Raw genomic sequence first — 14,783 nt, 5'->3', positions numbered from 1 at the left:
CCCGCATGCCCACTATACGCCCTCGCTCAAATTCCGTCAACTGCACATACGGTTCACGTCCACGCTGTCGCGGCATGCTACCAGTGTTAAAGACTGCGATGGAGCTCCGTATGCCACGGCAAACTGGCTGACACTGACGGCGGCGGTGCACAAATGCTGCGCAGCTAGCGCCATTCGACGGCCAACACCGCGGTTCCTGGTGTGTCCGCTGTGCCGTGCGTGTGATCATTGCTTGTACAGCCCTCTCGCAGTGTCCGGAGCAAGTATGGTGGGTCTGACACACCGGTGTCAATGTGTTCTTTTGTCCATTTCCAGGAGTGTATATCTACATAGAGGAAAAAATTAAGGAATGTTTACACAGATACACTTATGTAATAAAAGAAATAGTAAATTGAGCATATGACATTAACTTATTGATTATACTGACTAATGAGTAAAAAAAAATTGAACAGACACATGTAACATGAAAATGAACGGATTAGTAACAGAAATCATGTGTTGTACAGCGCAAGCCATCCTTTAAGCATCTCACTCACATAAAGGAAATAAGTTATTTGTAGAAAAGAATTGCAGAACCGAAGAAGTCTACAGATAAGCTTTAGATGACAAAAATAATCATGGATGTCATCGATACAGCAAAAACTATGAGGATGGTTAACTAAAGACAAAATTTGTAAATAACTTGCAATGTTTGTTTTGTTACACGTGTACTTGCAGCGCTGCCACTTACAAATGTCGACAACACACTAACATACCTGTCAAACCTTTATTGCCATTGCCCAGAATCGCAACGAAACTAAGGGATGGCTGTGCTGATGTCGTTCTACACAAGGAAAATGGTTTAAGTGGCTCTGAGCACTATGGGACCGAACATCTGTGGTGATCAGTCCCCTAGAACTTAGAACTACTTAAACCTAACTAACCTAAGGACATCACACACATCCATGCCCGAGGCAGGATTTGAACCTGCGACCGTAGCGGTTGCGCGGTTCCAGACTGAAGCGCCTAGAACCGCTCGACCACACCGGCCGGCTCTACACAAGGAGTCCAGCGAAAATGGTTCTGCAGTGTCAAATACATTCCAGTAACCGATCATAACTTGAATGACGAAAGATACACATGTTTATCATCTAAGTACGCTGCAGCGAGCACATGAAAGGGCACTGGTAAATGGAGAGATTACCATAAGGACCACCAAAAACTGGGAATAACCATCTGGCGTCATCTACCAGTGAATATGAGATTAAAAAGCAATCTAACAAAGCGGAATAAAAATGATCGTTTGATAACATATGATAGAATATATGCTTGAAAAGTAACTATAAATATTAGTCCCCTTTCGTGTACCTGTATGTGATCTCTTTACAACGAAGCAGCTAACTCCAATTCAGTTGCTTATGAGTGTAGCCTTCCCGCAGGTAATGTGAGGTGAATAATACTTTGCGTGACGAATTTCGCGCTTAAGAAAGTATTTTTGAGAGTGAACTCTCTTCTAGAACTGTCGAAAAAAGAGTAGGCCTGTATATGATCATATTTGAAGAAATTGGCCCCTGCGTGTGTGTCTGAAGTCTCTGCTTTTAATCTATTTTCATATAGATAATAGATAAATGGGTACAACTCTATAATACAAGAGTTAACTCTTCCATTGTAGCTGTTTCTAGGTATCTGCCTCTGTTAAGAATTATCATATTGTGCAAATAAAAGTATGTTAGATTTTTGACGGTCATTTTTTTCTCACTCACATCATTTTAATGTGGTGACAGTGGTTTTTAAGATCCATGATGGTATAGAGATTTACTTCCATTGTCGACTACCACGAGGGTGAGAAAGTAGACTGAGTTACTACTATCAGCGCAGCATTACAACATAAAATCATAGGTGAAATGATGTAGTAGCTATATCTGTAATGAATAGCTGGTAAATAAATAGTCTGTCAGAGACGAAGGAACGTCGACACACTATAGGGTCTGTGTAGAGGAATAAAGGGAGAGTAGGAAAAAATGTCAGGAGACGTCTTATACCAACGCTAGAGCGCCTATCATACTTCCAACGGTGCAGTGCATGTCATACACTTTTGACAGGGGACTTTACAGCCATCAGAACTGTGCAATTATCATTACAAATTTTAAGATCTAACAAGTTTCATTTTATTCTGAAAGGAAGAAAAAGAAGAGGCCTTGAAATTAAGCTAGATATGGACAGTGGCGTTACAGAATCGATAAGTGATTTTTATCTATGACGGACTATTATCGATAGTTACCTTTTATCTTTGACTAGTTTTCTCTCTGCTACTATGTGCAAACTAGACAACGCCCACTTTCCTAGGTATTTAGGCCGCTCTCCGACGCCCGACACGTCAATAGGCAGGAATCAGCAGGACCAGCCATACCTCTGAGGATGTCCAACGTAGTATTGGACGAAACGTTAGGAATAGAAGAATTCCATGGACCACGGCCATATAACCCCAAAGAATTATTAATATTTAATAAGATTACTTCGTCTACTTCGTAGTCTCCAAACAAAAATAAAAATAAATAAAAGCTATTTCTTTTATATGAAGCCAGCTTCGTCTACTTCGTAGTCTCCAAACAAAAATAAAAATAAATAAAAGCTATTTCTTTTATATGAAGCCAGCTTCGTCTGATAGGAGCGAATGTCATTTACACTCTCTCATTACAGTACCTAGTACAAGTCGCAATAGAGCGAATGAGTGCGATGCTGGACTATGTACAGTGTCCGCATATCCGGCACTAGCAGTGCAGTTCGCGCGAGTAGGACTAGACGATGGAGTGTTGGTGTTCCGCGAAGAGCGTGTGTGTGCTTGTATGCCGGTACGCAGATAACGGCAGGGGGGCCGCGTGCTGTCGTGTCGGTCCTCGAGCGCCAACAGCTCCGCCAACAGCGGCCGCTTTCAGCGAGGACGCGCGCGCCCTGTTTGCCCCGGAACAAGCTGCGCCATTTGCAACAACGGCGACGGTATTTTCAGGCGCCGGGCAGCCGGCTCGGCCGCTGTTTGAACAGCGCATTAGTGGCCGGCTCGATGCGGCGCGTGCATCGCGGACGCGCAGTTGCAGCGGCGGACATTTAGGGAACGGATCGCCGTTGTCCGTGCTCCGTCCCGAGACAATAGCTCGTCCACCGGCTGCAGTTAAAGCAGCTGGCTTCCGTGTGGGAGCGCCGACCATATTCGTTGTAGTACTTGTAAACAGACCTGGCTTTAGACTAACTGCTCTACAAACAACTCTCAGTTCTCCAGCGCTCTTTAGGTTGCATCAATCACAGCTTAAATGTACACGGCCGAACAGACTGGCATGTCTGTCACAGACGAGCTGAATGTTTCGAATGTATTCAAACGTTGTCAGACACGCTGATTCGAAGTGTAAAGTTACAAGCTGTTTTCTCTGCTTACTAATTGTTTCGTCTGCACCCATGCAACACCCGTGCAACACGCAGAAACTTCTGATAATCGTGTGATTCGTATACGAAACATGAGACAAACAATTTTCACAACGTGACAAATACTGCGACCTACTGTTTGCGACGGAAATTCTAACACGGTAAACGATACACTACCGTGACACCGAGCGAGGTGGCGCAGTGGTTAGCGCACTGGACTCGCATTCGGGAGGACGACGGTTCAATCCCGTCTCCGGCCATCCTGATTTAGGTTCTCCGTGATTTTCCTAAATCGCTTCAGGCAAATGCCGGGATGGTTCCTTTGAAAGGGCACGGCCGATTTCCTTCCCCATCCTTCCGTTACCCGAGCTTGTGCTCCGTCTCTAATGACCTCGTTGTCGACGGGACGTTAAACACTAATCTCCTCCTCCCTCCTACCGTGACATCAAAAATACTAAATCTTGCAACGTAAAGAGTTTTGACATCCCCAGAGTAGATACAACTGATAAGAAGATAACATGATAATACGGACAAATCAAAACAATTAGTTCAGAAAACTGCCTTCAATGAGGCTTATGGGACAAACGTACAAAATAATATCTTGAAACAAAGATAATTATAAAGACTTCCTGAAATGTTTTACTATAGTACAAAGGAGTGGATATATTTCCAAGACAGAAAGCACAGAAAAACGAAAATGTACAGCTTGAAGAGAAAAACTTACAAATAGAGATAGGAGCAATACAGCCCACGAACAAAACACAACATGTTCAGATGCATAGTCTGTCTCACTTTCAAGAAAAGAAGGAATTATAACATCTTCTAAAATAAATAACCGAATTAAAGATAATTTACATAATTACCAGGCATGAACGGCCTAATGGGCACAGAATATGCATCTGAGAGTAAAACGAAGAAACACGAAAGTAATTAGAAGTAGTAGAAACGAGAACAGAGATAAACTTAACGTCAGAATGGGAATCATGAAGTAGACGAAGTCAAGGAATTCTGCTACATAGGCAGCAAAGTAACCCATGATGGACGGAGCAAGAAGGACGTAAAAAGTACTGACAAAAAGGACACTTCTGGCCAAGAGAAGTCTACGGGTATAAGGCATAGGCCTTAATCTGAGAGATAAATTTCTGAGAATGTACGTTTGGAACAATTGGGGACGTAGGTTGTTTCAGAAGACTGTTGACTCACAACAAATAAATAAACAACAAACAAATGAAAGTATTACTACAATAGTTTAGGAGAATATGGTTGGACATGCCATCTTCAACTTTAAATAAATTCCAGTAACTCCCAAAAAAATATTACGTAAGTTGTAAATGGTGCTAAAACACCGAAAAGTGAAAGTACATTTCTTGCATATGAAGAAACCTGACAGTAGAGAAACCGTAACGCTTGATCAAAACGGACATGACAGTCCTTGGAAGAAATAAAAGGCCTTCGTCATTTTGCAGGAAGAATATTTCATACAGCGAGCAACAAAGAAGAAAACAGAAACACGCTCAGTGGCAAACAGACGGCTTACGGAGTACGCAAATATTGAACTTTTGGACTTACTACAACTGCTACGCGCACACACACACACACACACACACACACACACAAGTGAGATAAACAGAGAAAGAAACAGAGAGAGAATGAGACAGAACATTATTTGCGACGTATATGAGAAAGCTACATGGTTTTGGGCACAGACAAGACAACCGGCCGCGGTGGCCGAGCGGTTCTAGGCGCTTCAGTCCGGAACCACGCGGCTGCTACGGTCGCAGGTTCGAATTCTGCCTTGGGCCTGGATGTGTGTCATGTCCTTAGGTTAGTTAGGTTTAAGTAGTTCTAAATTTAGAGAACTGATGACCTCAGCTGTTAAGTCCCATAGTTCTTGGAGCCATTTGAACCATTTGAGTAGACAAGACAGCTAGAAAACCCAACAGACATCTTTAGCTGATAACATATACACTCATGGAAATGGACAAAAGAACACATTGACACCGGTGTGTCAGACCCACCATACTTGCTCCGGACACTGCGAGAGGGCTGTACAAGCAATGATCACACGCACGGCACAGCGGACACACCAGGAACCGCGGTGTTGGCCGTCGAATGGCGCTAGCTGCGCAGCATTTGTGCACCGCCGCCGTCAGTGTCAGCCAGTTTACCGTGGCATACGGAGCTCCATCGCAGTCTTTAACACTGGTAGCATGCCGCGACAGCGTGGACGTGAACCATATGTGCAGTTGACGGACTTTGAGCGAGGGCGTATAGTGGGCATGTGGGAGGCCGGGTGGACGTACCGCCGAATTGCTCAACACGTGGGGCGTGAGGTCTCCACAGTACATCGATGTTGTCGCCAGTGGTCGGCGGAAGGTGCACGTGCCCGTCGACCTGGGACCGGACCGCAGCGACGCACGGATGCACGCCAAGACCGTAGGATCCTACGCAGTGCCGTAGGGGACCGCACCGCCACTTTCCAGCAAATTAGGGACACTGTTGCTCCTGGGGTATCGGCGAGGACCATTCGCAACCGTCTCCATGAAGCTGGGCTACGGTCCCGCACACCGTTAGGCCGTCTTCCGCTCACGCCCCAACATCGTGCAGCCCGCCTCCAGTGGTGTCGCGACAGGCGTGAAAGGAGGGACGAATGGAGACGTGTCGTCTTCAGCGATGAGAGTCGCTTCAGTCTTGGTGCCAATGAGGGTCGCATGTGTGTTTGGCGCCGTGCAGGTGAGCGCCGCAATCAGGACTGCATACGACCGAGGCACACAGGGCCAACACCCGGCATCATGGTGTGGGGAGCGATCTCCTACAATGGCCGTACACCACTGGTGATCGTCGAGGGGACACTGAATAATGCACGGTACATCCAAACCGTCATCGAACCCATCGTTCTACCATTCCTAGACCGGCAAGGGAACTTGCTGTTCCAACAGGACAATTCACGTCCGCATGTATCCCGTGCCACCCAACGTGCTCTAGAAGGTGTAAGTCAACAACCCTGGCCAGCAAGATCTCCGGATCTGTCCCCCATTGAGCATGTTTGGGACTGGATGAAGCGTCGTCTCACGCGGTCTGCACGTCCAGCACGAACGCTGGTCCAACTGAGGCGCCAGGTGGAAATGGCATGGCAAGCCGTTCCACAGGACTACATCCAGCATCTCTACGATCGTCTCCATGGGAGAATAGCAGCCTGCATTGCTGCGAAAGGTGGATATACACTGTACTAGTGCCGACATTGTGCATGCTCTGTTGCCTGTGTCTATGTGCCAGTGGTTCTGTCAGTGTGATCATGTGATGTATCTGACCCCAGGAATGTGTCAATAAAGTTTCCCCTTCCTGGGACAATGAATTCACGGTGTTCTTATTTCAATTTCCAGGAGTGTATAATACCAATTTTGTAATTTGTATTAATTGTTTATAATTAATTTAGATTAAGCCTTGATCTAAAATGCTGCAAGAAATACCGAATTCCTGAAAGAAACATCAAATTTCATTAATTGTATTATCGCAATAAATATAGCAGTAATCTCCGTTGTAGTTTGCTCAACACGCCTAAAGTATTTACTCTTTGATGCTTGAAGACCAATAGTAATATCCAGTAGCAAAGGACTGGTAATTGTGATTAGTTTGCGATAAACGGCAATGAAATAGGAATTGGGGAAAAATGACGGCAAATAGTAATAAGATTCATACTGATGGATGAAGTCATGCGTTACCCACTATTTGGGCTGATGTCCTTTTCGCCAAATGATGTATATGTCGTGTTCATTTGCTATGTAATTCACATCTCGGCAGCGTGAATATTCAGTAAGGTATTTCACACGAGCGAGCGCTGACAACCACATAGTAGATGAGACTGGGCTGGATTATGCGTTGCTCAAGCCGTCGTATATTGGACTGGACCCTCAGTAAGTTATGCAATAGCCTTATATTTTCAAGTACCGTGTACATAATGCTAGTATAGAGTACTTTGCCGTCATTAAGTTTTGAGACTGACGGGTGGAGTATAGGCACACTCAAGAACCTGCATGTCTCACAAGATGCCGCCTAAAACGGTGTACACTTGTTTTTCCGTAAGGCTTCTCTTGTGGCTATGATGACTTCTCTAGCGAAATCAATTTTACGTCCTCGCGGGACTGTTTTTGTGCAAAAATTCCATAGTGCGACATCATATCCGTACGCGGAGTACACCTAAACGGTGGCCCGTTGCCTTGCAAGTTTCTCTTCGACGAGGGCACAACGAAATGCATGGGCACAGTAGTGTAGCAACGGTCAGTTCTTCACTCGGCAAAGCTCAGGACGGTTAAGATGAAATAAATCGCGTAAACGGGGAAAGATTTCCATGCAGCGCGTTTTGTTTACTTGACCTCTCTTGTGCTTTTTCCGTAGTGACGATTCCGGCGTTTTTTCAGATGGCGAATTTTCGCCTCAGTTGCGTATCGTACAATTATGATACGACTTAGAAACATCGGATCATCGTCAGCACTACTAGTCCCCACACATCGTCGTGTGGTCATCGCGGTGGTCTTGAGCCAGGATGCTTAGCACACCGCGCTGAGCACCACGCGACATGCCCAGTTATCAGTCAGCATTTTATAGCACGCACTGTGCGAGATCGTTTACCGTTATGGAGCGGTTGGTACTCATCAACAGTGCAACAACTTCAATCTCGCGTTCAGTTCGAACTGTTTGTGGCCGATCAAGATTCACATTATCCTGAAAAGTATTTCTCCATTGCGAAAAACTTCGGTGCAACCTAAACACAACACAGCGACTAAATACATTGTCACCTTAAACTCACTGCATCGTTTGAAATGTGTCGCTAGAAGTTTCGCATAATTCGTGACAGGTTTTGATGTTTGTCCGTTGTCCTAACTACGATACACTAGAGATGCTACGGGCACCTTCAGATCACCGTCGCAACGACAACCATAGTTAAGCTTACATTGTATGCACGCAACTCTCACCTGCTGTTGGGACGAGAAACTACCTGCGAAGGAGCTATACCACGGCACCCTCCACGAGCTCGTATGCGCTACATCACCGCTATGCGCACAGTCTCAGAGCTTCAAGACTGTACTACGTATGTGGAAGACGTCTAATGGTTTAATTAATCCCAAATACATACAGCAGCTTAGAGGTCGTTTGTATTTTCACATATATCTTAGAGAAATGCTTTTGAAAAGGCAGTGGCTATCTACATCTAAAATGAGCTATTTCCTTTCTCTCTTTCTCTCTCTCTCCCTCCATTTCTAATATTATGAATTTATTCACTCTTGTCAGAGTTTTCTCAAGGTAAGTAATGCAAAAAGACATCCAAACGAATTACAAATGAATAAATAAATTAACTTTAATGTACAAAACTACGTGCAAAGACAGTGAAAATCATTAAAACACCATTAAATAGTGCTTGACCAAAATTTAGAAACGTCTAATGTATATGTCCTTGACATTAAATCTCCACTGTATGTCCAGTCGTGACAGCTGAAAAGCTATTCCACGAAGTTACCCCATGGTAAAGAATACTCCATGAAGTTTCGGGATTGAAACCGGATGACGTTGACATCTTGCTGCAATATTTCAGTCGTCAACCATTTTTCCATCTTCAGAGAGTGTTTTAGACTGGAGATTGATAGTGCATGTCGCTCACTGTATATCACAAACTGACGTGGGGACGCATGCGCATAGGCGGCCGCTACAGGAGCGCCCTATGTCCAATTTAGCGTCCTCTTCGGGTATTGCTCCGTCTACGGCAGGCAGGCGCATGTGTAACGATGACAGAACATGCACGTCCTCTATCGGAAGGCAGTCTAGCAGAGTTAAAATGAAGATGTCAAATCAATAAACTAAATTGTCGCTAGAATTGTCAGTAGACATAAAAAGTTATCTTTCTGAAGGTATTAATGAAATCACTGGATCCCATACCATATCCAATTGAAAGTCATCGTCAGATTAAAATGATTTTTTGCCCAACGTATTTGCACACATTCCTTAGTAATTAAATCCCAGAAGGATTTCGTGGGACAATGAATTTTAATTCCACGATTCCGCATTCCGGCGGAGGGCGCACATGTTGCGTCACTATTATGTGTGCGCTTGTGCTCCACAGATAGAGCAATATTCTAAGAGAGCGCTAAACTCGATGAAGAGTGCTCAAATAGCGCTTACGTATGCACACGTGTGTCCGAATAGATTTTTGGTGTAATCTTAGTGACACGCACTGGCCGTCTGCAATCTAAAACACGCACCTGAAGACGGTTGAAAGATTGACAGCCGAAATATCGTGGCAAGATGACGACGTCATCTGACTGCAGTCCCGAAATTTCATGAAATACTCTTTATGCCGGGAAAATTTCAATAATCACGGTTTATAGGCTTCTGCGGCCTATTTTGCACTATACGTGCATGGAAATTCTCCATCTGCCAAAAGAGCGTTCGTACATCTGAAATCATTTCTGGTGATACTACTGTACAGCATGGTACTTTTCTAGCAATTCAACTTTAATCCAATCTAGCATGTGGTTTATCTGTTTCCAAATCCTCATCTGAAAGCGTAATCTAGAAGCCCCATTCACTGAACACTTTCATCGGAAGTTGCTACGACGAAGTCAGTCTCTGGGCGTAATTTGCTGATATCTGTGCAGTGGCTGTGGATCATTATTATGGTGTCAGTTTAAATTTCAGTACTCGGAAAGGGACTTTGTTTTCAATTTATAAATCATTCACTCGGTCTTGTTCTTAAACATGCACTGATTATTCGATTCATTTCATCTAAGGAAACATTTTCTTCCTACACTTGAGGAAAAGGGCACCAAATTTTGCTAGAGTGTTTTATGCTAAAAGAAATCCTTTGAAAATAAATATCTGTCACCTATATTGGCGTATGCTCGCTTTCACAAAATGTAGACCGGCAAGTGATAAGAATTTGTCTTGAATGTATTACGGTACTAAAAATGTGTCACTGTGTTGTCCTTGAGGCTTCGAGTGTCGGAAGGGGGAAAGCTGCATCTCTGCAGTGTACAACAATCTTTTTTCCCCCCTCTAAGACGAAATGCGTCTGAAATTACAGCACTGAACGTGTCTCACTTCTGTTTAGAATGGAAACGTATGCAATGGGATATTGTTTAACATTCTGGCACACATAAGGCACGTCGATTTTCAACTACGATTCTCCAAAGGGAAAAAAGCGTGAAAAGAAGAAAATCGAAAGGGAAATGGTGAGAATGTTTATGAATAACTGCCTAGGATTCTCCACAGTCGGGAATTAATTTTTTGCCTTTATATAGGAGATGTATCCACTGCTTTCAGATGCCAATAGTTTAAGTACGGGTATAATGTGAATCATCTATGGTACATACACTCAAAACATCTCAGCTCTGTTGTCAGTAGATCTTAACATCCCACGAAGTTTGCAACATTATGCCACAAATACATTTCCTCGGTTTTTCTGAGGGTTGAATGCTTTAACATCTCGAAGAAGCTCAGATACAGACCACTACCTCAGATGCAATGGATATGCGACGAAGTGTCATTTAAATGATTTGACGACCATTCCGAGTCACAAAAAATATTAATCGTTAGCCTGTGGTAGGTAGACCAATCTTAACAAACCCACAAGAGACCTCTTATATGACGAAATCAAAGGATCTCTGTAAGACAAATATTTATTCAATTTAGAACTATCGCAAGAGTAGAAGTTTCCTGTTAAGCTGAGAACTGGAGGATCAGAATACTGAGTCTACGGATGTCCACTAGTGTGTGCTCTGGTAAGAAAGTGCAGTCAACTGTCGAAACATCAGCATAGAGACTGGACAGTGAACGAATGGTTCGTTCCGAGGCAAAGTGGCACCACCTGCAATGAAGCCGTCTCGAAAAGGGACGTTGTGGGGGAGGATTCGTGGCGTGGTATGACATCCTGTTAAGTTAAAAGTATCGCCTATACTTGTAGTAATTTAATGTATATAAAGCGGTGCTCTTACAAGCTCGTGGGCTTTAGTGTCTTGGACTACATTTGCATGCGTCGTCCTAGCGTTAACACGAGTAGACAAGACCGAAAGAAGGACTAAGATAAAAAACACATGGACAATGCATGTTTGAAAGATTTAGAATCAGACTACTAAAATGTCTAGAAGTATATTTATTGTATTACACCCAAATTAAACACGAAATAAGAACTCAGTCAACGAACCTGCATTCGGAGTAGTGAAAAGGCTTCAGTGCGAAAAATAAATATTATCAAACAGAAGTTGATTTAAGCTCAGACTAGGAAAATGGAGACCTCCCATTTACTGTGTTGGCTTGAGGAACTCATACACTTCCCAGTGTCATTAGTGTGACCACCTGTCCAAAGCCTGAATAACCACCTTTTGCAGAGTAGACCACTGCGAGAAGTGTAGGAAGAGAGTCACTGAGGTTCTGGAAGGTACCGTCAGGGATGTGAAGCCATGCTGCGCTAGGTTTCTCGGTTCAGGACCCCTGGTGCAAACAACCTGGTCGAGGTGCCCTTCCCGCGTCCGGCCATCCTGATTAAGGTTTTCCGTGATTTCCCTAAATCGCTCCAGGCAAATGCAGGGATTGCTTCTTCAAAAGGGCACGGCCGACTTCCTTCCCCATCCTTCCCTAATTCGATGAGACCGGTGACCTCGCAGTTTGGTCTCCTCCCCCAAATAACCGACCGACCGACCGACCGAGGTGCCCTACCAATTATTGATTGGGTTTAAATCCGCGGAATTTGGTGGCCATGAGAGTACGGTAAACTCATCGTACACTTCGAGTGGTGTAAATACGCGTGTTGATCCATCGTGCCTTCCAGAATGACGAAATCGGCCACGGGAGACAAATCATACCACTTCCTTCACCTGTATTGCGGTAATTCCCCTGATGAATGAAATGATTTATATGAAATGCCTCCCAAAAATTTATATTGTTATATGACCAATTGAAGTCTACAAAACGGGTAAAATGAAGCAGCTTTCCGTACTTAGAAAAGGCGGGAATGGAGTGACGCAACGGCAGACTTTCACTCCCCAACATTAAGGAACTAATTGCACCGGGGCGCCAATGAGCTACTAATCACAAGCTAAGAGAGAGAGAGAAAATTTTCGAGCTTCAATTTGTGGCTCCTGGAAGGAGTAAAGATGAAATAGACTTTTTTCAAAGTTTTCATACAGGTCTTCGCTTTGACGTTTATTCTTATAAAAATTATATACTTTTTACTGTTAACATTTGATTTTTGGAGCCTAGTCTATTAAAATAAGCTCTCAGCTATGTGCAAGGACATTTATACATAATATGTTTGGTTGGGAACTAGAGTACAAATTAAACGGTATATTACTGACGGGATGTAGCTATTTGTGAACAGCTTGTGACTCAAGTTGACACATGAGTTAACTGTAGTTTTTGGAGACAGTGCTGAGATACTGCCAAATATTGTATGAATGCGTGATTTCTTTTCTTTCGGACAAATTATGTAAATTGATCGTGGAGGGGGAGAAAGGAAGGGAAAGGGAAGGAACTAATGATATCAGCTACATCGGGACTTTATGCAGAATCAGCGGCGACGAGTGAAAATATGTGCCGAACCAGGATGCTAACAGAGTATCTCCTGTTTACTGAGAGTTGCGTTAACCACTGCTCCACCAAGACACAGTGTTTATTGCAAATGCGTGGATTATCTCGCACGCATCCCCACTGATTGCGCATTTGTGGTAAACACAGTGTCCGGGTGGCCTAGTGGTTAACGCAACTGCCTACTAAGCAGGACGTACCGGGTTTGAGATCCGGTCCGGCACACATTATCACTCGTCACCGCTGATTCCGCATAAAGACCCGATGCAGCTGATATAATTATTTCTTTACCTTTCCCTTCCTTTCTGCCCCGTTGACCATTAACTACTAGTTATGCTGTAAGTCACAGTGCCAAATTAGCACAGAAGTGAAAATGTTTTATTATTTTATAGGAATGTGGTAGGATATACTCTTCGTATCCTGCCGATATTTCTACGGGCAACTTCCCTGCCGTGTCATTATCCTAGCTTCGAGCAGCAGATAAGATGCTGGCGCTACCCAAAATATAATCACTGTGTGCAGGAGGATAGACTGCACGTTATTTTCTTTGGTTAAAAAGTATGAGGACAAAGGGACCTACATTTACATCTACCCTGATCGTTTCGCAAACACGAAGAAAGAATGACTTGAGGTAAACCTTTGAATTAGCTCCAATTTCTCGAATCTTCTCGTTGTAGACATTTCGCGAGGCGTATGTAAGAAGGGGTAATACGTTGCTCTTCTAGGAATGTACTCTCTCGAAACCTCACTAGTAAACCTTTCGGTGTACTGTGCTGCTCACCACGCATTTACTATCGCACATCCTGCCGATAGTCTATCTTCCTGTACGGCATCTTACACGGTCTGCACCTGCACAATCAAGCTCACTGGAACATCACTAGGTTAGAAATTTTACCATTCCCTTCAATTCCTCGGAAATCATTCACTGTGTCTCGTCTTCCTAACCCGACTATTTCCTCCCAGCCCCAGCCCCTTCACCTCTCGTGTCTTACACTGAACATTTACGCATTTCCTACATCTTAACACCAAACGAGCTATCGTATTATCCGTGATTATCGACCTTCATGTTCTGCCACACTTTAACCAACCAGTTACACCCTATGACAACCGGACCACGAAATATGCCCAGAGATCTACAGATCTCTCGCGATTTAATAGAATATTCCTCTTTCTGTATGCGTCTTCTTAAATTTTCCTTCCTCTCTCGTTTTCTAACAGATTTTTTTTTTTGTTTCTACCAAATCATTACCAAAACACTCCTATTCCAACAACCCTCCTTACCAATTCTCACTACCTGTAACTCTATACAATAAAGTGGAAAACCTCCATTTTTATGAAGATTATAATGTACTTTATGACTTTTTAAAGACAACAATAGTTTCCGTAAAATCTGTACTGTACAAGTGTTTGTTTTAATCATTTTGGTAAGGTGTGCGTATTTCATTTTTATAAACTCTTTTTTGCAGAAGACTATGTTTCTATATTTATAAAATGATCTACTTCGAAGGGAGGCAGTGTACGCCAGTCTACCCATCCTCGCGCTGACTGGTGAGGAACAGAAATACGAATAATGAAATAACGGTGGATCAGTCTGCAGTTTATGCCTTGAATATAAGATGAGGTTCCCTGTCGGAATATCGGCGTCTTAGCGAATTTATTCGGAAGAATTTCAGCAAGTTATTTGTTCGCTGCATACGCATAGAAAATGTTTAAGTTCAGTGCGACACTGCTAATTGCATCAGACTATACTGCAAACACGTGGCGCGAGACTAACAAACATTTGATGGTGCGCGGAGCATTGGCCGCCTGGAGAC

General features: G+C 43.6%; 1 protein-coding gene and 1 non-coding gene across 2 annotated transcripts in view; both read left to right on the top strand.

Annotated features, from left to right (window-relative positions):
- The window catches only part of LOC126174413 (transcriptional repressor scratch 2-like), a 397,276-nt gene that overhangs the window by 262,303 nt on the left and 120,190 nt on the right, over positions 1–14,783 (top strand). The window lies entirely within an intron of this gene.
- On the top strand, positions 3,584–3,656 carry Trnaa-cgc (transfer RNA alanine (anticodon CGC)). Its single transcript has one exon. It is a non-coding gene; the product is annotated as a tRNA-Ala (tRNA).

Source organism: Schistocerca cancellata, chromosome 1, assembly GCF_023864275.1.
Source record: "Schistocerca cancellata isolate TAMUIC-IGC-003103 chromosome 1, iqSchCanc2.1, whole genome shotgun sequence".
In the NCBI taxonomy this organism is placed as follows: Eukaryota; Metazoa; Arthropoda; class Insecta; order Orthoptera; family Acrididae; genus Schistocerca; species Schistocerca cancellata.
This window is presented reverse-complemented; position numbering and strand designations above follow the sequence as displayed.